At 35.4% G+C, this 26112-nt stretch overlaps 1 protein-coding gene and 1 long non-coding RNA gene across 3 annotated transcripts in view; one reads left to right on the forward strand and one right to left on the reverse strand.

The window, feature by feature from the left end:
* Window positions 1-26112, reverse strand: part of Rgl (Ral guanine nucleotide dissociation stimulator-like) — a 164403-nt gene that overhangs the window by 110025 nt on the left and 28266 nt on the right. The gene's annotated exons all lie outside the window — the stretch shown is intronic.
* On the forward strand, window positions 21989-24568 carry LOC149424478 (uncharacterized). The gene is made up of 4 exons (XR_016302118.1): window positions 21989-22183; window positions 22297-22451; window positions 23055-23201; window positions 24398-24568. It is a non-coding gene; the product is annotated as an uncharacterized LOC149424478 (long non-coding RNA).

The raw sequence follows: 26112 nt of genomic DNA on the forward strand, positions 1-26112 counted from the left end.
CCTTGACAACTACTCTTCGATAAAAATATTAAAATAGTAAAAAACTTAATCTCAAAACTAAAGTGACTTAATAGTGTGTCGTCACGCCTTCCGTCGGTAATTTAATATGGGAATTAACTACTAGTACCTACAGTCTGTCAAAAAAATCTAGAAATTTTATAAAATGGAACAATTTTTTTTCATGAGTATAGCAACACAAGAGTGTCACCAGATAACATTTTCAAATGTAAGGTTATGTTTGACTTCCAAATCTGACAGATTGACATGGATGGGGAAAATGATTTAACTCAATTTTCTTGACATTTTTTTAATGCTGAAATATAAAATCTCATAAATGGCTTCTTTGATTTCTATAAAACAAAACTCTCCAAGTGTTAAAAAATTACAACTTTGAACAGACATCATACAAAATGAAATTGGGCGGGGGTAAATAGAATCATATAAAAAGTTGTCTCAACGTGGCCTAACCACGGTTTTAAAATGGCTTTGAACTCCGAAACAGCTGTCACAAAAATACAAATAGATAAAATACTCGCAGAACTTAATAATCAATATCAACATACATAATAAAAGTGAGTGCCGCTAAAACTCAGAAACGAGTCCCAGTACGATCAAGGAAGTTATATGGTGTGGTATCCCTCTATCACCCATCCATGAAGAAGGTTCCCGTTTTTTCCTGAAGGGCGTGCTTTTGAAGATATAAGGGCTGGAAGTTTCGCCCTCTAGGAATTTATAGAACAGTTCAGAACATTCGAGAGTATTCTAGAGCATTCCACGACATTCCAGAGAACATCCCGGAACATTCTGGAATATTGTGGAATGTTCGGGAATCATTGATGTAATAAAACTTTGGCCTATGTCGGGAATAGTCTGGAACGTTTGGGAACATCCAGAGTAGATTTCCTAAAAACTAAAATTACTATTGATTTCTGAACATCGATTGATTTTGATGTGAAAAATATTCACTTGGTGATGCTTTTTTAAAGTAAGATTATTTTTCCTTTTAAGCATCTCATTGTAGCCATTTAAACTCCATTTTATGTAAAATTTCTTGACAAACTGTCGTAGTTATCGCGAATCTACATTATTGTTACTTCATACGTAACTACGAGAATAATAATATTTAATATTAGTAAACGCCACCATTGAAAATGTGGCGCTTACGTCACGTAATACGTTGCATTTGTACATTGACCGCTTCTGTGTGAGTTCCTTCGTACATAAATAAATTCCTAAACGAGCCTGCCTACGCAAAGTTATGCCCCCTTGATAACGAACCTACAATAAATCTATTTTTGGAAATTCGTTCGCGAACAGGACACAATCAAATTTAAAAATAAACAGAAACAATCATTTATAAATAACGTACCTTGACCACGAAGACGCGGGAAAGTAAGACAAGAAATTTTATTTAATTAATCATACATATATTAATCATTGAAGAAATGAAATCAAGAAATTAATTTAACTAATCATACATATATTAATCATTGAAGAAGAACATAATACGAATAAATCTAAATATTATTGTTCGGCAAGACAGAGATCGTGGGTTCGATTCCCAGCTGCAACCGATACCTTTTTTTATTTTCTGTGTCTTATTCTGTTTCGTTTATATTTATTAGTATTAACTTCTTCTTAAAGATTAACATTACGTTGATCGATATAACTTTCAAGAGTTATTACAGTAAAATTATTTAATATGTTAATTTACCGTATGTAACAAGTGGGACACTCTCGCCCTAGTGAAAGACCACAATTTGGAATAAAAACGCAGGTGGAAATAGCATTAGCCATGTTTGTGACCATATCTGAATATAATAGGTTTCCCAACCTTCCTTTTCCCCATCTCCTTTATCTCCCCCTCACAACATACCCCAATTGCAGATGCCATAGTCTCACTGGCTCCAGACGGTTGCGAGTAGTATGCACATTAAAAAGAAACCCGTAAAAAAATTATTTTTTTTAACAATAATACGTCTTTTTTATTAAAAGATCTATTTATTACTGAGGATCGAAACTTCCAACTAGAGACTGGCTCTTAATTGCTTTGAATGTCTTTCAAAACATAAAATAAATATTTGTTCATTAATTTATTCATTCAATCAAGAAAACGAAATCTAAATTCAAATACATGTATTTAAAAATAAAATAAAGTATTATTGACCTACGTAATACATAATAAATAATAATTTATAAAATAACTTTAAACTGTATTATGTTAACCTAGTACATGGCGGGGAGCTGTTTTTAAATATTATTCATATATGTATTATCAATGTACGTTTGTAACTTTAGACTTATCTTATTCGTTAAATTTGTGAATGATTTAATAAGATATTATGATCGCAGGAATCAGACAAGAAACAAAGACTAAACAGCACTTTTCATAAATAATTAACACAAAGGTAAAAATATCGTCATTCACGCAAACATCACCAAGCCATTGTATTTTAGCGTGACGTCAAAATTCAAACAATGCCATTATTATGTTTTTATTGCAAAATGTTGGTGGCCAGGTAAAGTAAGCGCGCGCCGGTTGTGGCTAGTCAGGCGTCCGGTAGGTACCTAGCGAGAAAACACTCTGGCAACACTAATAACAAGCTGGCAACTTTGCTTACTAAAGGCCAGTTCACACCAAAACGTCAGCAGTTATAATAAAATATAATCTTATGTTTCAGTGCGGTGAAATTGTGAACCACGGATGATGGATGAATAGAATAAAGTTTTTGGTTAGGTTTTTAATGATTTATTTCAAGCCTTTTTTTAATTTGTGGAACAGCATGTTATATAACAAAACGTACATTTTTACATACCTACATATTTATTTATATAGCCTAATAAGGCTTTTACATAGAAGTGATACATGATGCAGTGTACATAGGAGAATATCTGTATTATACAGGAGATACTGACAATAAATAGATGTAATCCATTGTAAAGAAGGTACAAAATACACAATTGTAAAATTGTGATTACAAGTATAATGAGAAAATATTAAGAAATAATTAAAAGAAAAACTAAATAAAGAAAAAAAAAACTATTATGAAGAAATATTAGTAAAACGTAAGAGTAACATAAAGTAAAAAAGAAATTACAACAACACTACATATAAGACAAATCATTAAAAACTAATTTACCAACGCTACTCTAATTTGTAGGATTGGACAAAGTGTTGGTATAGATTATGCTTAATTCTATAAATGGAGTCAATAAATAAATCAACAGCACCCCCATACTTGTTGCCCAGATCATGCATTCTATTGGTCAGTGAGTGTATCTGATAGTTGGTCGTGTATGTATTTCAGAAGAATGTTATATTTTGTCTTGTATTCCTAGTCGCTAATTATGTTGTAATTATGTTGTTAATGACCATCCATTAGATTAATTTTATACACCGTGCTCCAAGCTTATACCGAAAAATTTTGTGGGTTCTAACGTAAATCGGTCACTTGTAATTTAAATTTACGCCCATCATAATGGTATTTTTACCACTTTTAATTACAGATTTCATCATATTAATACAGCAAACAGAAAATAATTATAACGATAATCATGAAACATTAAATTAAATGGCCTATATTTCATAATTTAAAATATAAATGAATAAATTGGAACATACTAGAGATTTACTATACCTTTTGATAAAAAAATAACCATTTAGTTTGGTTGGGCATTTTGGCCTTAAATCCAAATATAAGTTTTGTATGAAAAAGACGGCAACCGTTCCTCTTATGTTGTTAAACAAAGAAAATTTTGATAGTAAGTTAAAATAGCAAGAATATAATAATAATAATAATATTGGACAATTTTTATAGCGCCGCTTTTGTGAGTTATCACCTCAGGGGCGCTTTACAGTTGATGCAGGTATTACAAAAAAAATATATTTATATATATTACCAAAATAAAGTGAAGTTAAGTAAAGTAAAATGAAGAACAGGAACAGGTGACATGAAGACAGAAGATGGAGACTCTGCAGCAATAATCCTAGGTGGTGAAGAGGCTGGACCAGCTGCCGCAGCGAGAGACACTACCGCGTCCACCAACAGTGCCAGCACGAGGTTCGTCATCCGTTTAGGTATGTGTCTGCTGCTAATAATGCGCTGACATGTGTCTGCTGCTATTTAAGCGCTGACACAATATCCTCACATAGATAACAGACCTTGGCAGCACCGCTGTGACGTTCAACGAAGATAGAAAATGGAGACTCTGCAGCAAGAATCCTAGGTGGTGAAAAAACTGGACCAGCTGTTGCAGGGAGAGAGTCCTCCGCGTCCACCGACAGTACCAGCACGAGGTTCGTCATCCGTTCAGGTATGTGTCTGCTGCTAATAAAGCGCTGACATGTGTCTGCTGCTATTAAAGCGCTGACACAATATCCTCACATAGATAACAGACCTTGGCAGCACCGCTGTGACGTTCGACGAAGATAGAAGATGGAGACTCTGCAGCAAGAATCCTAGGTGATGAAGAAACTGGACCTGCTGCTGCATCGAGAGAGATTACCGCGTCCACCAAAAGTGCCAGCACGAGGTTTGCCATCTGTTCTGGTATGTGTCTGCTGCTAGTCAAGCGCTGACACAATATCCTCACATGGAAAACAGACCTTGGCAGCACCACTTTGACGTTCGACGAAGATAGAAAAATGGAGACTCTGCAGCAAGAATCCTAGGTGGTGAAAAAACTGGACCAGCTGTTGCAGGGAGAGAGTCCTCCGCGTCCACCGACAGTACCAGCACGAGGTTCGTCATCCGTTCAGGTATGTGTCTGCTGTTAATAAAGCGCTGACATGTGTCTGCTGCTATTAAAGCGCTGACACAATATCCTCACATAGATAACAGACCTTGGCAGCACCGCTGTGACGTTCGACGAAGATAGAAGATGGAGACTCTGCAGCAAGAATCCTAGGTGATGAAGAAACTGGACCTGCTGCTGCATCGAGAGAGATTACCGCGTCCACCAAAAGTGCCAGCACGAGGTTTGCCATCTGTTCTGGTATGTGTCTGCTGCTAGTCAAGCGCTGACACAATATCCTCACATGGAAAACAGACCTTGGCAGCACCACTTTGACGTTCGACGAAGATAGAAAAATGGAGACTCTGCAGCAAGAATCCTAGGTGGTGAAGAAACTGGACCAGCTGCTGCAGGGAGAGAGTCCTCCGCGTCCACCAACAGTGCCAGCACGTGGTTCGTCATCCGTTCAGGTATGTGTCTGCTGCTAATAAAGAGCGCTGAAAAAATATCCTCACATAGATAACAGACCTGGGCAGCACCGCTGTAACGTTCGGCGAGTCCATCATATCTAGTCCCTATTAATAATAATAATAATATTCGGACGATTTATACAGCGCCGCTCTTGTGCAAAATCACCTCATCTCTCCTAGTCTATTTTAGTCCCTTCTAGTCACTTCTTAGCTATTCATGTCACTGAGTGCATCTTCTCGACCCCTCTAGACTCTTTCCTGGCTCTAATACTTAAATAAAAGCCAAAAAAAAAATATATTACAATTTCTTTTATTGTGTCGTGATCCAACGATTTCATACCTCTGTCTCAGACCTATAGGGATCGCTTATCGCAGGCTATCATAAACAAAATTTTGAACCAAAGTCAAAGTGAAGTGTATGTGTCATCTAAAACGAAAACATAAAGAATATTTGTTGTAAACAAATGAAGATGTTTTTTTACAGTACATACTTACAAAAATATTTGTGTTATTAAATAACGGTGGCTGACAGCTACGAACGGTGAACGGTCGTTTCGCCGGCGTTAGTTCATTGTGAAATAGCCTTCATATTATCTAAGTAGGTACCTGCCTATAAATGAAATAAAAGTTCCTACCCATGTAATTAACTTCCGCGGGACTAGACACCGGGCGCCGTGTGGTCAACGATCTATAATCAGTTTTTTTTCATGTACTAGGTATTGCCCACATAATAGGCTAATAGTTAATCAATTAAGAGTTAGGTATGTGGTGTTGATTTAAAACATTCCTGTGCGGAGTTAATGTAAAAAATGTATATTAAAATGTTTCAGGGCCTATCCGATCGATTTTCAATCAGTAAAAATAATAATCTGGAAAACTTTTTTCCCATTTTAGCGCTGTTGTTATAATGTTTGATGTTTGCTGTGTCTAATAATAATTAATCTATTTATATAACAAAAGTATGCCTGTGTCGGACGGCTGGGTAGTGAGTAGGTGGACGGCTGCCTTCGTTTTTTATACAAAGCTACAGTTTTATTCCGAGACTGATGGACTTTTGCACACTTAACCTTCAAAATAAGAGAAAGGTCACTGTCTATATGATAAAAAAACTCAAAGTAATTAATAAATTTAGCTTTACAGCAGTTAGAAACATAAAAAAATAAGAATTTTAAACATGAAAAATTTGAATTTTGCAGTCTTTGAAGACTTTTTGAAAAGGGTTGACCAGTTGAACCCGTGCGTATTGCCAAAAAGAATGTCAGTTGCATAACTCATCTTGGACTTCCCAACTCTCCTCTTCTTCCTCCGTCTGCCTTCCATCGCCACTTTATTCAGCTTCACAACATTCCCCAACAATTGGAGATGCCATAGTCCCACTTGCTCCGGGCGGTTGGTATCCTCGTGAGGTAAAAATATTAGTTAGAATGAGATATTATACACAAGACCTCCATTACAATAAAACTTTTATAATAGAGCAGTATTACACCGTAATTGCAGTTACGTAGCCTACCTGTTAATTAAGCGTACGAAATATGCAGCGATAAAGGCAGACCATCATCGCTTTCATCGTTCGTCTACATCAGAGGTTCCCAAACTTTTTTGCCCCGTAGACCACTTGCCAATTTTTTTTTTTCCGTAGACCCCCTGTCTGCCGAATATTGAATTTTCCTAAAACTATTAACGTCCCATGTGATAATCATTTATTTTTTTCGTAAAAAGATTCCCTTCCCTTGCCTGCCCTACAACCGGGTGGCGGTATAGTTCCTCTATTTTTGCATTGTGCCGACAGAGGCGCCCTTGTGAGGTATTGCACCAAATGAAAATGGAGCAGGATAAGCAACGGAAATTTCTTTCTGTAGCTGGCCCTTAAGTTCTTTGTTGGCGCTTATTCCGATCAGTTCTTCTTGTCATATGATATCTGATTCTTTAACATTCATTTCCACAGTCAAAATATCCTCAAACATAGTTTTGAAGTGTGTGTGAAGTACGTCTAAATGTTGAACCTCATTATTACCCTGGACGTTTTTTCAAAAACAAGTTGGGAAACTACGAAAATTCGCGACTTCCAATGTGCAATGTTTTTGTTCAATATATTAATTCTGACGAGAAAAGGAACGTAGACTGTATTTATATAACTCAATAAACAACTTTACGATTTATAAACATACAAATGTCAAATAAGTAATTTCTGTCTATCGTTAGTATTACGTAAACTGTGTTATTTGTGTTAAGGTGTATTGTGTCATTTACGGAACTCCTAAATATTGAGTTGAGGCAAATGGGGGTCCGCTCGTATGTACCCCCATTTGAATCTCGTGGACCCCCAAATTTTTTTCTCGCTGACATAGACCCCCAGCAAGCCGATATCGACCCCTGGGGGTCCATATAGACCACTTTGGGAACCTCTGGTCTACATCACATAACCGTGTAGGTTAGGACTGCAGGCGAACCTGGCGGACTGTTCGGGTGGGGCGTGCACCTTTTGTTTTTCAGTCAGTCCAGTGAAGTCAATCAGAGAGCACGAATCTTGCGTGTACCTACTTAAAACGATGTAAGGTTACGCGGTATCGCGGTACTTTTAGCATCTTGCAATGGACGGTAGACGGTAGCATTCAGAATATAAGGGAACCACATTCTATGGTAGAATGAAAACATGAAGCTATATGAATTGTTAGTCAGAAGTGATTTGGTTAGTGTCGTGCAGTAATAATGCAATTTATTACTTAATATCCATTCATTCTACACTACTAACCACTTAAACTACATCACACATGTCTCACATTCCCTAGTTAATTTAATTATCATATGATATATACAGCCAATGTCAACAGAAAACAAGAGACTAGTACCCTAAATGGAAACAACATATATGGACAGTTGAAGTATCAGAAGTAACTCCAAAATAAAGTCATGGTTTTTAAATAATATCCTGTACCTTCACAGAATATTTCAAAGAACAAAGGAAAGAACAGAAATCCAAAGAGGATACTTTCAAAATAATAATGTCCATAAAGTGGGAAAAGGAGATAATTTTAATGACCGATTTTTTACGCTCAAAGACATACTACGGGTACTTGAATGGATTTTTTATGTATGCGAGTATTTGTCATTTTAAATACCAGGTCTTTCTGATACCAAGTTTTCTTGAATGTTATCTCACAAAAATGTGAATAAATTGTTTTAAATCAAATTTAAACAGCAGTTTATAAGTTATAATGTATACAGGGGTTATGGGAAGCACTTGAAGTGATTACTGACATTATTTGGAGTCAAAAACGTACATGAAATTTTGGAATCAGATTTTACAGATTTTTTTTTAAAAACCAAAGAAAAAAATTCTTCCAGATGTCACTGGTAAGTCAGCCTAGTAAACGCCCAACATCCCACCCCGACCCTAGCTGCTTATCCAAACGATTTTGTAGATTTTAAGTTGAAAACAAACAAAAACCGGTGACCAAAATTTCACTGACAATTTTACTCCATATACCTACTTGGAAATCACTGGTTAAAATAAGTCAAGTACGTTCCACACCATGAATATATATTAATGTGGACATTTTAAAGCGTTTAGACAATTTTTTTCTAAACAGTTATCGCTTTGTGATGGAATTATGTATTTTATTAAAAAGACAAATAACTTACTTTACATCACTTTTTTTTAATACACAATCCACCCTGTATTTAATAAGATGTTCTTTAACCATGGGTTAAAGAATTATATTGTAATAGTGACTCTGAGTTCACAGATGATTTGTTGGAAAAGAATCACACTTCGAGGTAAATACGGGGTTAAAAATACTTCATACAGGTTGTAAGGCATCACAATTAATAATTTAGAAATTTTAGAAACAAAAAATGTTAATATCAATGCAGATAATATAATTTAATAAGCAAAAAAAAACCCTCTTTCGAATATTTTCACACTTAACCGGTATTTCCCTTCTAATGACTTTCCCCACTCTTCCTCCTCCCCTCCCTCTGCAAAGGTGATCGATATTTAATCTTTAATTTTAGTGTAGGTACATGTACTACCGATGAAGCGAACACTGTTCGAGAATCGTGTACGTTGTGTAAATAAAAAGAAAATGACGTAAACTAATTTATTTTTAAACTAGCTGTACCCCGCCACGCGTTGCTGTGGCTCAGTCGTCTGTGCAAATAGAGAAACCATAGCGCAGGTTGGTTTTACGCGCAACAGCCATCTGTTTTTTTTATAAACATTACTTTACCTTTTTCAACAAGTGGCACTGTTTTTAAAAAAAAAAAATTTTTACCTGTCACATCTATACAAGATGTATCGGCACTAACCCGATAAACTTTAACCAGCTATTCCTTAGCACATTTGGAGTAAAAAATGTTATGGGCACTTTGCTGTCCGGTAGCATTTTTTTTTTCAATTAAAAACAAAAAAATTTAAAATTTTCACAATACATCACTGTCATTGGCATTGCGTTTCGTGTTCAACAGCTGTTATAAGCAAGTATGTCAAAAAGCGTCTTAGCTCTTTCGTACACACTAAATAATAATAGTTAAAAATGAGACGAATGGTGCCGTGCCATTTCGCAGTGCTTGTAAAAGTGCGCCAATAAAGGTACACACGTGCATTATTCAACGGAATTCGAATAAAATATTTTTGCCAGATGGGTTTCAAACTTTGACAAAGGATAAAACAGTGGTGACATGTGGTGAAAATATGAATAATAATTTTTTTATTAAAAAAAAACGTTACCGGACAGCAAAGTGCACATAAGATTTTTTACTCCAAATATGCTAAGGAATAGCTGGTTAAAGTTTGTCGGGTAAGTGCCGATACACCCTGTATAATATAGGTATATAAAAACATACGCGTATTCGAATGCAAAGTTGTGTCAAAATTTCAAAGCAATCGGTAAAGAACTTTCGGAGATTTAAGATTTTGAACGAACGAACATTTACATTCTTATTTAGGTATATAGATAGATATACCTTAAATCGCGAGTCTTTGGGTATTTGCAGGGTAAGAGGAGGCGGGGCCTATCTAAATATATTTTTGTAACTTTCGATACTATCGGTATTCACCACAGACATAGGAATTAATAGACGAGAAGATAATGGCGAGGGGTAAAATCAACTGTTGAAGAACGAAGGGGGTTAAGCTGACTGTGATTCGTCAATAAATCAATCTGACAGTAAATAGGCATCTCGCATTATAATATCACCATTTAGTTCTTAAAAGTAAAATCTGCTTTTGAATGAATAGACATTTTTACATGGGAGCGCAAATTACTCGCCACGTTATGAACTAATTTGCGAAGTCCAAATTCGGCAAAGTAAATTTCTTCTGTTTGCAGAGTCGTAGTTAGTTTCAGAGTATTTAGTTAAGACACTTTTACAAATGTTTCATAATTTACTTACCCCAGTAAACAACGATGAGCACACTTGAGAATCGCTACATTGATGTGATAGTATATGTTTCTAAAACTGATCCATATAATACGGTGTGAATAAGCTTAAAATAAAGTAAAATAATGCTTACTTATGGAATGTAATACGACAATTGGGTTTATTCTCTTTTTCACATCTATTTTTACAAGTTTTCATATCACAAGTCAACATTTTGCCGTGTTATTTCGTAAAATGAACCGATGATGCCTCGACCATAGTTCGCACAAGAATGATGACGTCACGTTTTCAAATTTCACTTGAGGCCATACGCGAACCCAGCCGGCTCCAATGGAACCGGTATGGGGAGTGGGGATAATACGCTTTTAATCACTTAGGGCAGGTCTACTAATATTCATATGTCTATGGTATTCACAATACATTCAAACGTTCCCTCTTTAAAACGATTTGTCTGTTGATCTTCAGTTCAAGAAACAAGTATTAGGTAACAAATATCGTGCCACAAAATAATAAAACCTTGTTATCGTGATAATAAATCGCAAGTAAGGCAGACTTATTCATATTACTTCTTGACCTATTTGCAAAGCATTGTGCGTGTAAGGGAGTTCGTTGAACTTTGAGATAAGAGTGAAAGCTACAAATTCTCTCGAATATTTAATTAATTAAGAAATATAAGAAAATGTCGGGGAGTTTCGGGAAGACATGACAACAAGTCTATCAAATACTTTAGGTAGGCACCTGAATATTAGAAAAGCATAATAATAATATTGTTTTTAGTTCAAAGAAAATTTACATTGGATACATACATTTTTTAATGTCATTTCAACTGCCATGCTAGGGATGCCCCTGTGTTATGACGGGTGAAATTTACTGATTGAATATTTTCATAATATACATTAGTATTTCATAATATGATTTAGTTAATACTTTACGAGGCCAATAATAAGTTAAGAGTTAACAAATTATTATAAGCAATAATTAGTCGCCTGAAATATTCATACAAATTGAAAGTTAAAATAAATGCCGCCGACGGGAATTGAACCCGCAACTTCTGATGTCCGGTCAGATGCTCTGGACCACTGAGCTACGTCGGCTTAAACATTAGTTTATCATAAAAAAATAAAAATAAAATAAGTTAAGAGTTAATTAAACATTGATAAGTATAATATTTTATATGAATTAAAGCAACTGGAGAATGTAAGAGATGTGTGGATGGAGATTAGTGGGTGAAAGTGTAGAATGTATGGGCGTTGTAATTGAAATGTATTGCAGATGTTAGGATCCATAATGTTATTTGTGTTTTTAAAGTATGGAGTGGAGTTTTAGGAAATCAGGGAGAAGGTTGAAGATTTATGTACATTGTAGTGTCATTTGATTCCATCCCATATTTATGGTGATGTGTGATTGTGATGTAAGAGTGTTTTTTTATTGTTTTTTTTTTTAATTTTATTTTTTTTTTGTAGGGAGACAAACAGCTTTAACAGAGCAAATATAAATATATATATATATGTTAATTATAGTCAAGCCCAAAAAGGCTCCTATATTAGAATTGATTGGAGATGGAGTTTTATTGCATAAAAAAAATATATATATAAATATATTATAGCTGAGGAGGGGAGGAATAGGAATTTAGGATGAGGATAGGAGATGCTCTGGATACATTCTATACTATTGTATTAATTTTCGATCGTACGAGTTACTTCTAATCGATATTTGTGAAGTGTATTGCTAAAAATGTCTATGTTTTGAAATTTAGTATTATATTGGGCACATATACGTGGAATTGGTGAATTTTTTCTAAAGTTAGTTCTTTATGTAGGTAAATGAAACAAATGGGATTGCCGTGTTGATCTTGTTGGAATATGAATATTTATTAAATTGGTTAGCTCTGGTGAGTCGAGGCCATTGTTAAGAATTTTAAATAATAAGATTTGGTCAAAAATCAAACGCCGTGTGTGAAGGGAGTTGAAGTTGTGGTATTTAATAGTATCGGTGTAATTTAAGAAATGTAAGTTTTGTTTATAATTAATGTGTTTAAAATTTTTTTTTGAATTCTTTCGATTCTTTCAATGTGAGCTTGGTAAAAAGGAGTCCAGATCGGTGTGCAGTGTTCTAGGTGGGGACGGATGAACGCTGTGTAAGGGAATATAGGGTTGCGGAAAGGTTTCGTTAAACGTACCTATTATAAATCCTAGCATTTTGTTGGCTTTGTTGATGATTGCATCAGTGTGTTGAATGAAGTTTAATTTCACATCCAGTATTACCCCAAGGTCTCTGATAGATTCTACTTCTTAATTTTGTATTTGTACAAGCAATGTGTTAGCATAAATTTTAAATGGAGTTGACGTATATTTAAGACATTATACTTGATAAAAAGTCGGATTGGAGAATATCTTGTCGGTCGCTTATTGATAAAACGTATAACAATTTTTTGAACTTTTTGCAAAGGATTAATAATTGTTTAAGCACAGCCACCCCAAATGATGCAGATAATAATAATCGAACAATTTGTGTAGCGCCGTTTTTGTGAAAAATCACCTCAAGGGCGCTGTGCAATTTATCAAGAGTTCCTAGGCTATATCTAATTTTATTATTTATAACATAGATAAATAAACTTTTATTAGAAAGTTTCAAATATGACCTTGCACGTAGAGGACACTATATTAAAAACACCGGACACTACATGATTTTGAACAATTTACATTAGCTATTTCATCCTCCATTAGGTACTATTGATATTTCACTGTGGCAAAATTAGAGTTGATATTTATTTTAAAAGACTGGAAAATTTAGGACTCTAGGACTGGAATTTTTTTATGAAATGATCTTAACTCTTGACAAGCCAAGATGCCAAACAAGACGTGTATAACCAAGTGGGTCTTCCGACGACCCCATGCAGGTTTCTGTCTTATGGGATTATAAACTATAGAAATCCCAATTATTTAGTCAATTATTAATGGTAACTTATGTATTTGCGCAGGATTACGTAAAATACTAATATGACATGTCAAGTATTTAAGCTAATATAAGGAGGATAGTAATTTTGGGTACAACCTACTCCCCCACTTGGCTACGGGATAGTTAAAAGCTTTAGAATTCTTAATAGTTTTTACACATTTAGTTATTTAAAATGTCGCGTACTGTGAAGGTGAAAGGTTTCTGACTTCATGGATACGACTGTCTGAAAATGTGAGGTATAAGTTTAAAGTTAATAATAAATAATACCAATAGAGAAAGAATTCTCTCCCTCCCTGTAACTTGAATCACCCTGTCATTAGCGCCGTATATGACGGCCTTCGTGGTTGAGTCGTTACCATCCTTGGCTACGAATCCGGGGGGCGCGGGTTAAAATCCCGGCAGAACTTGTTTACACATAAACTATTTTTTAATAAATTGAATAATAATATGACTGAATAATATAAAACAAAAACTTAAAATTATAATGGATTCTACAAATGAAACTTCAAACAATAAATAAATTTTATTTGGTTAATTCATGTGTCTATGTACTTAAAGGAGAGTGTCTGTGGCGGGAGGGCGAACTTCAGCTGGTATAGTATATTTGTGGCCCGTTCCAGAGAGTTGGATACTTTTAGTAACGCGCTGGTGAAAGACCACCATTCAGACAAGAAACGCCGTGTTTGGTGACCAGAACTGAATATCCAGGTACTTCCCAACCTTTCTCTTTTCTCCATCTCCTTCCCCTCCCCATTATCTGAAGCCTCACAACGAACCTTAATAGAGTATTCCATAATCTCACTGACACAATCCAGACGGTTGGGAGCAGTTGGGACTTTTGTGCGGTACTCACATCAAAGATCAATATAGATAGTAAGGGAAGACGCGGCATGGCATGACGGCAAACTAAAGACTATCAAAGCGGCGGAGCCATTGAAAGTTACACGTTTTCTGTAATTAAAAACAAAGACAAGGCGATGTGATTTGCAGCAATAAGGGTGAACGAAGTTGGCGACGTTTTGTGCACGCGGTATAATAGTACTAATGGTTAATGACCCATCTCCATTTTTTTCTATTATCTATGAATAGCGCATTGTCAATCATTTCCAAACAATAATGAGCTGTTAATTGACATCTCACGGATAGTAAAAAAAAGAAAATCGTGTAAATTATCTTGTAATTAATCTTATAAACGATGAACGTGTATACTATACCCACAAAGTTTCCCAAACTTATAATTAGTTTGTACACTTGTAGAGGCAGATTTTATTAGAGGGCCTATTTTTTATTTTTATTAGAGGATTTTATTTTATTTTATTTTTATTAATTTATTTTTATTTTATTAGCCCAGGGTAACGACGGACCTACGGCTGACTTTGCTCCAGCAGGCTTGGATAATCGATCTTTCAGTGGGGTTTATTTGAATTATTTCTGATGAACATATTACTAAAACCTCAAATGTTTCTAGAGGGATCCCTCGGGAAGTTACTAATTCATCATCTAGGAAAATAAACTCTGGTTCTTACCGCTAATTTATAGTAGAAAAACGTTTCATAAAATTTTCATATAAATTTTTTTATATAAAAATTATAATGGAAAGGTCCTGTTTTTATTCATCTTAAATATAAATACGTTCACCAGAAAAATATAAAATGTGAGCGTCGAACAAACCCCCGTTATAAGAGTCTTATGTTGCCTTAATAATCCAATAGATAATAATAATTACAGTATATAAATTTGAAATCGCTATACTGAAAAGTTGTTGTTTTTGACTTGCACTCTTTGTGGAATTATAATAAGGAGTTTGTAGGAGAGTATGTTAAATTTACACAATTTGGGCGTATATACTAGTATATAAATTTAAAATAAAATTTTCAATATTTGAAAGAAACAAAACAAATTTGAAGGCTCCGTCGACAATAGGGGAAAATCAAAATCACCTTTAATAATAAATATTGAAATCAAATTAGATCTTCAAATTCAACCCCATAAGGTTTTTTTGCGCTCATATTTTAATGTAAATAATCTTCATCTCTACGCTTGAACCAAGTATTTTAGGCAGGCAATCGAGATGGAAAAATGACATCCCCAATTGGGGTATGTTGTTAGGCTGAGGATAGGGGAGAAGGACATTGGCAAAAGGAAGGTTGGGAAGTGTCCGGGTATTCAGATCCGGTCGTAAAACACCATTTAAGACATCTGAAGCCCTTCTGGGCGGAAGGAGAGAGGCTCCTCCGATTCTCTTATCCCGAAGATAGGTGGAAACTTAAGTGGCTAACGGCCAACGTGGAAAATGCCCACCTCATACAGGACCCCACCGAGAGACAGACTGGGTTCTCATTGCCTCGCAAAACATGGTCCGCCATCAATAGGTTAAGGTGCTCCTATAGCCGCTGTGCCCACATGATGCACAGATGGGGCCTTAAAGAGTCGGCGTGTAGTGCCGTACAAACCATCGAACATGTGGTCAACGAATGCCCGCTTCATTCATTCCCCGGCGGGATTGATGAGGTTCACATGGCGACGATGAGGCCCTAGAATGGCTCGCAGATCTAGATGTCCCCCTCTGACCCCCCACCATAAGAAAGAATAAGACATCTGAAAATACTTTATTCCATTAGGTATATATAATGTATCTATACTTCTGGTCTAGCAATTAATTTAATGTATTTTTTTAATTAACTCCGAGCTCTGCTCTCCGAGGCTCCGAGGAAATAATTTCCCTCGGGGACTATGCCGTATTTGGGGGCGCTGCATGGAAGGTCTTTTGAGAAAAAGAAAGAGTGAACCTGGGTCTTGTAGAGATCCATTTTGTAGGAGGGAGGAAACACAGAGGCCGGCAAATCGTTCCACAGCCAATCGTTACACAACTCAAGAATGAGTCGTAGAAACAACTGTCTCAGTTCTCATGCGACAAATAATGTAAACAGTGTAATTTGCAGGAATGTCACCAAAAGTCTTATAACATATTTGTTAACAGAGTATACGCGTACCACAGATGGAGAACATACTACGAAATAATTGATCGAATCGTTTATAAACACGCTTAGATATTCTTGTCGATTGAAGGAAACTACACGCTGTGACTGGAGGGAACACAGAAAAGAAGTTCGCCATGAAAGAGAGAGCGATTATTCGCAAGAAATTGATTCTAATGAGACTACAAATTAAATCCCAGCAAGAGAGAAAGTGAACATCCGTTCTTAGCAACGAATACAAACCAACAACCAACCATGGATCCATTCAGTATGGAGCAACCAAGAAACCATTCATATTATTACTAACGAATCATAACTTATATAGAAGTAACACTAGCTTACGATGTATACTAACTATACTAGCTTATTATTTTCTTCAGGAAGATAAGAAATATTTAATAAAAACTCTGTTTTTAGGAATCGGTTAATAAGAAATCATGATTCGAGTTAACTGGCGCATTCAGCACATTGCCGCGAGTTTGCCAAGATACAAAAATCAACACGTAAAAAAAGTTATTTACTTGCAATACATCTATTTTGTCTTCTAAAAAAAAAAAAAATGGTTTGATTGTGGATTGAACCTTCCTACCCTGAAACAGGAGTTAACAACTCCGCCAACTTCGCCAAATGCCGATCAGGGACAGCCGACATTTATTTCGTATAACTGTTGTAATGTCATCTGATTTCTGAAAAATGCGCGAGCGTATACGTGATTGCCACCAAAAGTCGATAGAACGTGTTGTCTTCGACAACGAGTATACCTGCCAAGTTCGGATGTCGGTTAGTAGGTTAATTTCCGCTTCCAATATTTGCATTCTAACCATTCATTCCCGAAAACAATGGTGAAATTCTAAAAGATTTTTTTTTTTTTTTTTTTTTTTTTTTAATTTTTTTAAAAAGAAAGACAAACATTCCCAGGTTACGAATAACCCAACAATGTTTGAAAATCTCCTACTACCACCACAGAAAGCCGAAAATGTTGCTTGTGTTGTGATGGAGGACTTAGCCAGCCGAGGAATCGAACACGCGACGCTCGGGTGAGACCCAAGCGCTATGCCCACTCAACCACTGACCGGTCGATGATGTATTTAAAAAAAAAAAAAAAATGTGCAAAATAATAAAGCATGACAGGATATATTGCAGGGTTTTCCAATAAGAGGTGTTATTTTGAATAGTCCGCTATTTCGGTAGATGTTACTTTTGATGCTGTCATTTTTTGATATTTGACAAGTAGAAACTACGCCATTAATAAAAATGGAACGATACACGCTTCAACAATGCATTGAAATTATTAAAATTCACTATTATTAATTATTAGAATTCCATCGAAAAATCATCTTGAGTGATGAGGCCTATTTCCACCGCGGTGGCTTCGTCAACAAGCAAAATTGTCGCATCTGGGGCTCGGAAAACACAAGAGTTATTGTTGAAAAGCCTCTCTATCATCAACGTGTAACTGTTTGGTGCGGTTTATGGTCCGGCGGAGTCAGTGGACCTTACTTTTTCGAAAATGAGGCTGGAGCAACAGTAACGGTGAATGGATTGCGCTATCGAGAGATGATTATTGATTTTTTATGGCCGGAATTGGATGGTATTGATCTGGACAACGTTTACTTTCAACAAGACGGCGCTACGTGGCACACAAGCAACGAAAACATTGATCTTTTACGGGAAAAGTTTCTTTGAATTTCAAAATAACACCTCTTATTGGAAAACCCTGTATATGCTTTAAAACAGTCACCTGAACCTATTTATGAACTATTATACAAACGTGCTTATTAAATTATATAATGCAATCGTTTCCATTGCAGTGGGATTTACGCGTTGTAGTTGTACACTCACTACAGACGTCATTAATTTACATAATGCACATATATAGGTGCACACAAACCTCATTAACAATTACATTAAAAACGTTTAATCTGGCATTACGTTCTCGTCGTAATGTTATATACGCGTCTCGAAGGCATCATGTACAAGCACAAAATACAATCTAAAAACTTTTGCCATTCTGAAGTTCGCACTGTGCATAATATGCATATCCCTCTTAACCTAACCTAATCCGATAGCGTTTCTCTCCTTATGTCGTTATCCCATTTGGCCGATCCCCGTATACATCTGTTTGAAACGGTCAGGTTTAATTTTATTTTCAATTGTATCTTTGGCATCGTTTTCAATTTAATTTTGTGTGTATAAAAGTATCCAAAAATCTCCAAATAGTATAAAATAAAGTCTATATCCGCGTCTGTCTGTTTGTGCGCTTAGTTCTTTTAAGCTACGCAGCAGATTTTGATAGGGTTTTCATTATCATTTAGAGAATTTTTTCCGGAAGGTTTATGTATATAATACACGCGTATTATGTTTATAGAAAATAGAGAATTCGTTGTTTTGTAATCAAATCGTAAATAAAATATTTTCGGGCGCTTACATTGCTAACGCTGGCTAAACCTTATGAGATATATCAAAATAATGTACTACGGAACTGTATATCTTAAAAGGCCTACAGAAAAGTCAGCAGTGGTATATGTCTATATCCTAAGAATAAACCAGCTGGTATATTATAATATAGGAAGTAGGTTGGTTATGGCCACATAAATGTTATGTAAATATTTACATAACTGCAATTATTTATATACCAACATGTTTCAAGACAACTTTTTTATTCATTTTGGGGCGCATTCCTGCTTCGGTTTTAGAGCGAAATTACGAAACGATATGTTTTTAATACTATATATAATATTAAATATATAAATTTATGTCAAATATTAAATTAATATCGTTTCAAATAGGTACACGCAAATCACTTTAGAGGACATGTTTAAATGTATTTGTGCACACCGATAGTACCGAAAGTAAAAAAAAAAAATTTCGAACGCTTTTGGAACACCCGCCTGAAATCCACTCTTACCCCGCAAATGCCTAAATATACTGACATTCACCAATTCCGTTTAAATGTAAACTCGCGATTCAATTCGACAAAGTTCTTTTTAATGTTTTTTTGTTCCATTCTTCAGCTACCTAACAAAAAACAAATTATAATTAAATTAAAATATGTTTTTATCCATCCAATGCACCACTACACAAGCAATGGTCTCTTTATCCATCCAATGCACCACTACACAAGCAAGGGTATATTTATCCATCCAATGCACCACTACACAAGCAAAGGTCTCTTTATCCATCCAGTCCACCACTACACAAGAAAGAAATCTGTATCTATCCAATGCACCACTACACAAGCAAGGGTCTCTTTATCCATCCAGTCCACCACTACACAAGAAAGAAATCTGTATCTATCCAGTGCACCACTACACAAGCAAGGGTCTCTTTATCCATCCAGTGCACCACTACACAAGCAAGGGTATATTTATCCATCCAATGCACCACTACACAAGCAAAGGTCTCTTTATCCATCCAGTCCACCACTACACAAGAAAGAAATCTGTATCCATCCAGTGCACCACTACACAAGCAAGGGTCTCTTTATCCATCCAGTGCACCACTACACAAGCAAGGGTCTCTTTATCCATCCAGTGCACCACTACACAAGCAAGGGTCTCTTTATCCATCCAGTGCACCACTACACAAGCAAGGGTCTCTTTAAAATGTTTTTAGAGAGATATTAAATATATTTATAATAAATTGTATATCTTGGTCCTCCTCACTAGGGTGATCTGTTCTGAGGCGGACTAAAGTTATTCATTTCTGTTTTATTAGTTTTCTACGTCGTTTTTAATATTTTTCTCCGAGTTTTTTCATTAATCTCTTTCAGCCAGATTTTTATTCTTGATTTGTAATCATTCAAATTTTCTATTCGCTTTATATCAGAGGGAATGATGCTGTGGAATTTCGTCGCAAAATAAATATAATTTCTTTGTCCAAATGTGGTTTTATGACCTGGAATATTTTTAAATGTCATTGTGATATGACCTTGTTTGATGAATACGCGGTATTGGAGAGGATTCAGTATTTTTGAATAGTTTCAATAATATATTTTTAGCATATATTTGTTGTAAATTTGGTACATCAAAACTATTGAAAATTTCAATCGAAGGCGTTCTTATGGGTGCTTTCAGTATGGTCTTTATGATTCCTTTTTGAATTGTGTTCAGGCTATGTTTATACTACAAACACACCATGGGCGTAACTATAGTATTCACATAGGAGTGGTCGACCCTAAGAGGGATGAGTCGGCAAAGGAGAAGAGGGAGAGGGGAAAAATGGAGAAAGTTTTTAGGACCTTTAATTACCACAACTTGGTACTTACATCACATTTAAAGAGGTGGTTCAAATAATATTTTGTATTTTCCAGGAATGTAATCTACGAGTAGGTATCGTTTTATTTTTAACTTTGCAATATTTAGGAAGTTAGGGCGGGGTGGGGGAGGGGTTTAACCCCCAAAACCTACCCTTATACACGCCCTTGAAACACGCAACACAACATTTGTAAATAACTTCGTCTCATCTTGAAGAGTAACAAGAGTATGTTTATTCTAAACAATTGCATATTAAATATAAATAATAACTAAATGTTAGAGAATAATCGCCAAAGCCTCGTAAGTGGTTCGTCTATTTACCTTGGACATAAAGAATTAGAGATGTCCTATTTGATGTTGAATTCAAGGCTTGCCGTTTGTGGAAATCAAATCACCCATGATGGCAAAAACGTATTCATTTCTGACATACAAAACCAGAGAGGCGGAACCATCTTAGGAATGCTGACGTATATGGCAACTGAAAGTAACCTTAACTGACCATTCATTAACACAGGGAGATCGCAAACTAACTAAACACAATAAATAAACAAAAATTATAATTCCTTTGTATTTCCCTCCGTATGTGACCATATACTGTAGAAACAGAGGAGATGGGTCATGAAATGTCATGAAAATCCAGAAAGCAGGACTAGAAAATTGATCTTTCCGCGGGGTTTATTTCGATTAATTCTTATAAACGTATTACTAAAATCTCAGATGTTTCCAATTGAGTCCCTCGTGAAGTTATCTTCTAATATAGAAAAATAAAATCTGGGCTAACCGCTAATTTTATAGTTGAAAACGTTTTATAAATTTTTCAAACCGTTTTACGTAAAATATTTAAATGGTAAGGTACTGTCTTCATTAACTATAAATATAAATAACTTACTATAATTGAAAGCCTCGAGCAAACCCCCGTTATTATTAGTCTTGTGTCTCCTTAATTGGCTCGGTCGCTTTGATAGTCCGTGCAATTTGGTGGTAGCTAATGCCGTATCTTCCTTTTTATCTATGATCTACGAGTATAGTATCTTCCTTTTTATCTATGATCTACGAGTATAGTACGGGAGTCGCTATATGCACAGCGACTAGTCGACAGGGGCGTGGCCAACATATCCGAGCATACCCGAGTGTGTTCCGAGTAAATTGTTTCTCACTGCCTGTTGCTGCCTGTAATGCAAAATCAGTGAAACGAAACGTCAGAAATCATCAGAAATGGCGTCTCTGTGTGCCGGTTTATACCGTCTTTTAGAAATTTCGTTAAGTAATTTCAAAAAGAATTCAGAGACGGGTGTTATCAGTGGATACATTGACAATGAAGTAAATTATGAAGCATGTCTGTGTTTTGTGAACGCGTTGGGGCACTCTTTTTCAACGAGAGACAGTATGAAAAAGAAGTTGGGAGGTAAGTTCTAAACCTTAGGGCCTAGGTCTATGGTAGGCCTTCCCATTTCTTCAGTTCATAAGCAGCTGTTGATATTTACGAGTTATTCGAAATTAACATTTCCAATCTTTCAGATGCAGTATACACGTTCTGCCCGCCTACAGTGGAGTTCTTTGGGATTCCATTTTTTTGGGCTGCCATTTACATTCGGTATGAATGCGTACAGAGAGTGCGCCCAAGGCCCCCGACTACACCGCCCAAATAAAAAGAAGAAAAGAGAGTTGAATTGGTATGTTAATACACCCTTGAACCACATCAGATAGGCCTACTCCCCCTCGTCTTTCAATAGTAGCATTGACAGAGCACCGAGGACTCTCTGGTCCAAGATTAATGTCTATAACCCCAAAATGATCACCTTATCGTCGGTGATGTGTTAAAATAAAAAATAAAAGCGATGGGCCTGGGCCTAGGTCATCTAGGACTAGATTACACCAGGGGCCTTCCTAATATGGCAGTTGGAGCTCCATCTCATTTATATTAACACGACAATCACACCAATCACAATTCATCTTTGTGTGTTTAAAAGTGTGCCGTGGCTCGTAACACATCCTCATGTCATGTTAGTCTAAAGAAGACCATGCTCAAAGTGCCAAATTAATTAAAGCCCCTGCAGCTATATCTCATTTCACAATTTTAATTCATATCACACTGGATTATAACCACACTTGTAATTTTATACTAATGTCAACATTGCATAGGCCCTAACAACTTTTGTATAAGTTAATCATCTGCGTCAAATAAATTAACCATAGGCAATTTATTTGCCGCATAAATAATAGGCGTCTTATGCGTATAAGCCTATTAGACCATATACCTTGAATTGTTCTTTCAGGCTGATCACCCAAACCATAAGAAGAAGAGGTTCCGGGTTTTGGACTCCAAGAAGCTTGGTTGTCCCGCAATGATGAGTGTGAAACAAATAAAATATTTTCCAGAATTTCCTGTTCCACCTCAAATTGCAGAAAGAGCAAAAACGAAGGTATGATAGTTTCTTTTCTCTGCTTATCCCTACATGGGCAATCAATTTATAACATTATTTTAATGTTTTCACTATAGTTAGATGCAGTGTTGTGTCAGATACTTTTTAAAAGTATCTAGATACAGATACAGATACTTGGCAAAATTTGTAGCCAGATACAGATACAAGATACATTGTAAAATTGTATCTGTATGTAGATACATATACTTTTTAAAAGTAACTCACAGATACTCGGATACTTTTCTTCTTTTTGGGGGAAAACTTAAAAAAATATATATATTATCGAAAACAGCCATTACTTTAATTTCTTAAAGACGGTAGACGTAAACGCTTGTGATTATTTTACATATTTACACTTGCTTGTTTTATTCGTTGCCCAAAAAGATATTGGCAAATTGGCCTGCAAGCGGTGATAACATAAATGCATTAGGGGTCCTCGCGAGTACCCGGGTAAAAAATAATAATTATTCATTATTTTATTTTTTAAATTCTTTTTTTTTTTATATACGGGGGTACTCGGTTACTCGGGTTAGGACCCCTAAAATGCATGTATATAAACTGCTGTAAAATATTATACACTGGATGGACAAAGGTACCCACTAGCTGAATCTGTGAGAAAACTTTAAAATTAACTAGAGAAAATCGGTAAAGAAGTTCACTTCGAAAATAAAGTATCTGAAAGTATCTGAGTATCTGAGGTGTCAGATACTAGTAAAAATGTATCTAGATACAGATACAGTTATAGAAATATAGCTAGATACAGTTACACAAAAATGTATCTAGATACTTCACAACACTGGTTAGATGCAAGGTTATACAAATACCGTTTTGGACAACACACATTTGTTTAGAAGGAAATGTGGTGGGAATACGCAACTTCCCATCGCTTACGTAAACACATTTTCAACATTCTTATCTATTAAATTTGACTGTGCTGCCATGGTAGATGTCAGCACAGTACCATGGCCGGAAATATGATTCCCAGGGCCTCAACACTGCAAAATAGGTGTGAAGCATACTTCCCTGTGCCCTTCAGGAAATCAGATATTTTTTTGTTGAAAATATTATTTTATATTTTTTACTGCCTACCAAACCAATAATTACTGTTTTTGTAGGGTTCTGTTATTTTTATTTATAGTAAAACCTTTGATTATATTTATATAATCAAAGAGTAAAACATTGTGGCTTGTTTTCAGATTCTGAAACGAGTGAAGGCAGCCCTTCAATCCACCAGCCCACCTAAATGTGTGCTACGTTATTACGTCTTGACAATCTGAGAAGCGAGCCACAACCACAGCAGAGACGCGGCCAAGATGACCCAAGAAATTCATCCTGACCTGATACAGGAGATCAACAGGCTTGTTGAAGCTGGAGTTTCCTCAGTACGAGATGTGTCTCTATTGTTGGAGATGAGGATGGGGCAGAACCTGATCGGCTCAATTCAGGATTTATCTGTCATGTTTTTAAAGGGGTTTGTTCCCTCAATGTTTATATTTCCTTTGTGTGGTGTAATGTATTATTTTCCATTAATAAAATAATATCAAATTTTTTAAATTTTTTTTATTGGTTTTCAAGCTACAATCCCGTTAAACTGCAATAAAGCAGTTTGTCAACAGGATGTTAATGATCAATTACATACATACACACATAATATTATTACTATAACTATACAATTAACACACCTAAATTAATATAAACTATCTCTATTTAGTAACCATTGTTTCAGCATATATCTCAATCTATTTGTAGAATCGCAATTTTTTATATTAATGGGTAACATGTTAAGCATTTTTGGCACGTTAAATTCTAGGGTTCGCCGTCCGTATTTATTATTATATTTTGGAACAAGCATTCCTTCATTCTTTGTAAACCTTGTATTATATTCATGTTCCACTTTCTTTTTATAATCAGACTCAGATATATGTTGAATCAATATTTTGTACCATAATAAGGCCTGCACCGGTAATATTGTTAAATTCCGATACAACAATGATATGTTTCGTCTCTGTGAAAAAATATGTTTTTGAGCTAATAACTTAACCATAGAATTTTGTACTGATTGCAGGTGGTTTAAATTAGTTTTACAAGAGTGACCCCAAGTAGTTAAACCATACCGTAAAGTTGATTCTGCGAGTGATAGGTAAATAATTTTTAAAATATTCACCGGAACGAAACATTTCAGTTTGTATATCCTACCCACTATCGCTCTCAGCCGCTTGCAAGTTTTGTTTATTTGTGTATCCCATTTGAAATGACAATCAACAGTCACCCCCAAATAAACGTATTCATTTACCAGTTCAATACTTTCACACATACAGGGCTGTAAAATGTTTTGATGAATACATATAAAGTTATGTGAAATTATTTTAGGCATGATCTGAAATGAAGCATGTGGAGACCGTATGTACATCAATTTAGTTTTATTGGTATTAATGATTAGACCTGCGTCATGTGACCATTTTATCAGGGACGTAAAGTCATGTTGCATATATTTAATCGCAATGGATAATTGTTCATCGGATATGACAAGAGCAGTGTCGTCAGCATATACAAAGTGTCTTACATATTTAAATATTTTTTTCATTATTGATACAAATATAATATAAAGGGTTGGACCCAAAATCGACCCCTGCGGGACTACAGCATAGATTTTTTTCCTCCAGCTCATTTTTTATAATATTTTTACACAGATATGTCTATTAAATAAATAATTTTTAAACAAATTAATTAGGTTACCTCTAATTCCAATTGCTTCTAAGATTTTTAATAATTTCTGTGGGTCAAATGTATCAAACGCTTTGGAGTTATCTATAAATAGTACTAAAACATGTCTTTTATGGTTTAATTCATTATTAATATAATTTGAAAAATCCTGTAATAAATTCTCTGTGCTTTTTTCTTTTGAAAGCCA

This window comes from Hesperophylax consimilis, chromosome 4, assembly GCF_061612785.1.
Source record: "Hesperophylax consimilis isolate HC1 chromosome 4, BYU_Hcon_1.0, whole genome shotgun sequence".
In the NCBI taxonomy this organism is placed as follows: Eukaryota; Metazoa; Arthropoda; class Insecta; order Trichoptera; family Limnephilidae; genus Hesperophylax; species Hesperophylax consimilis.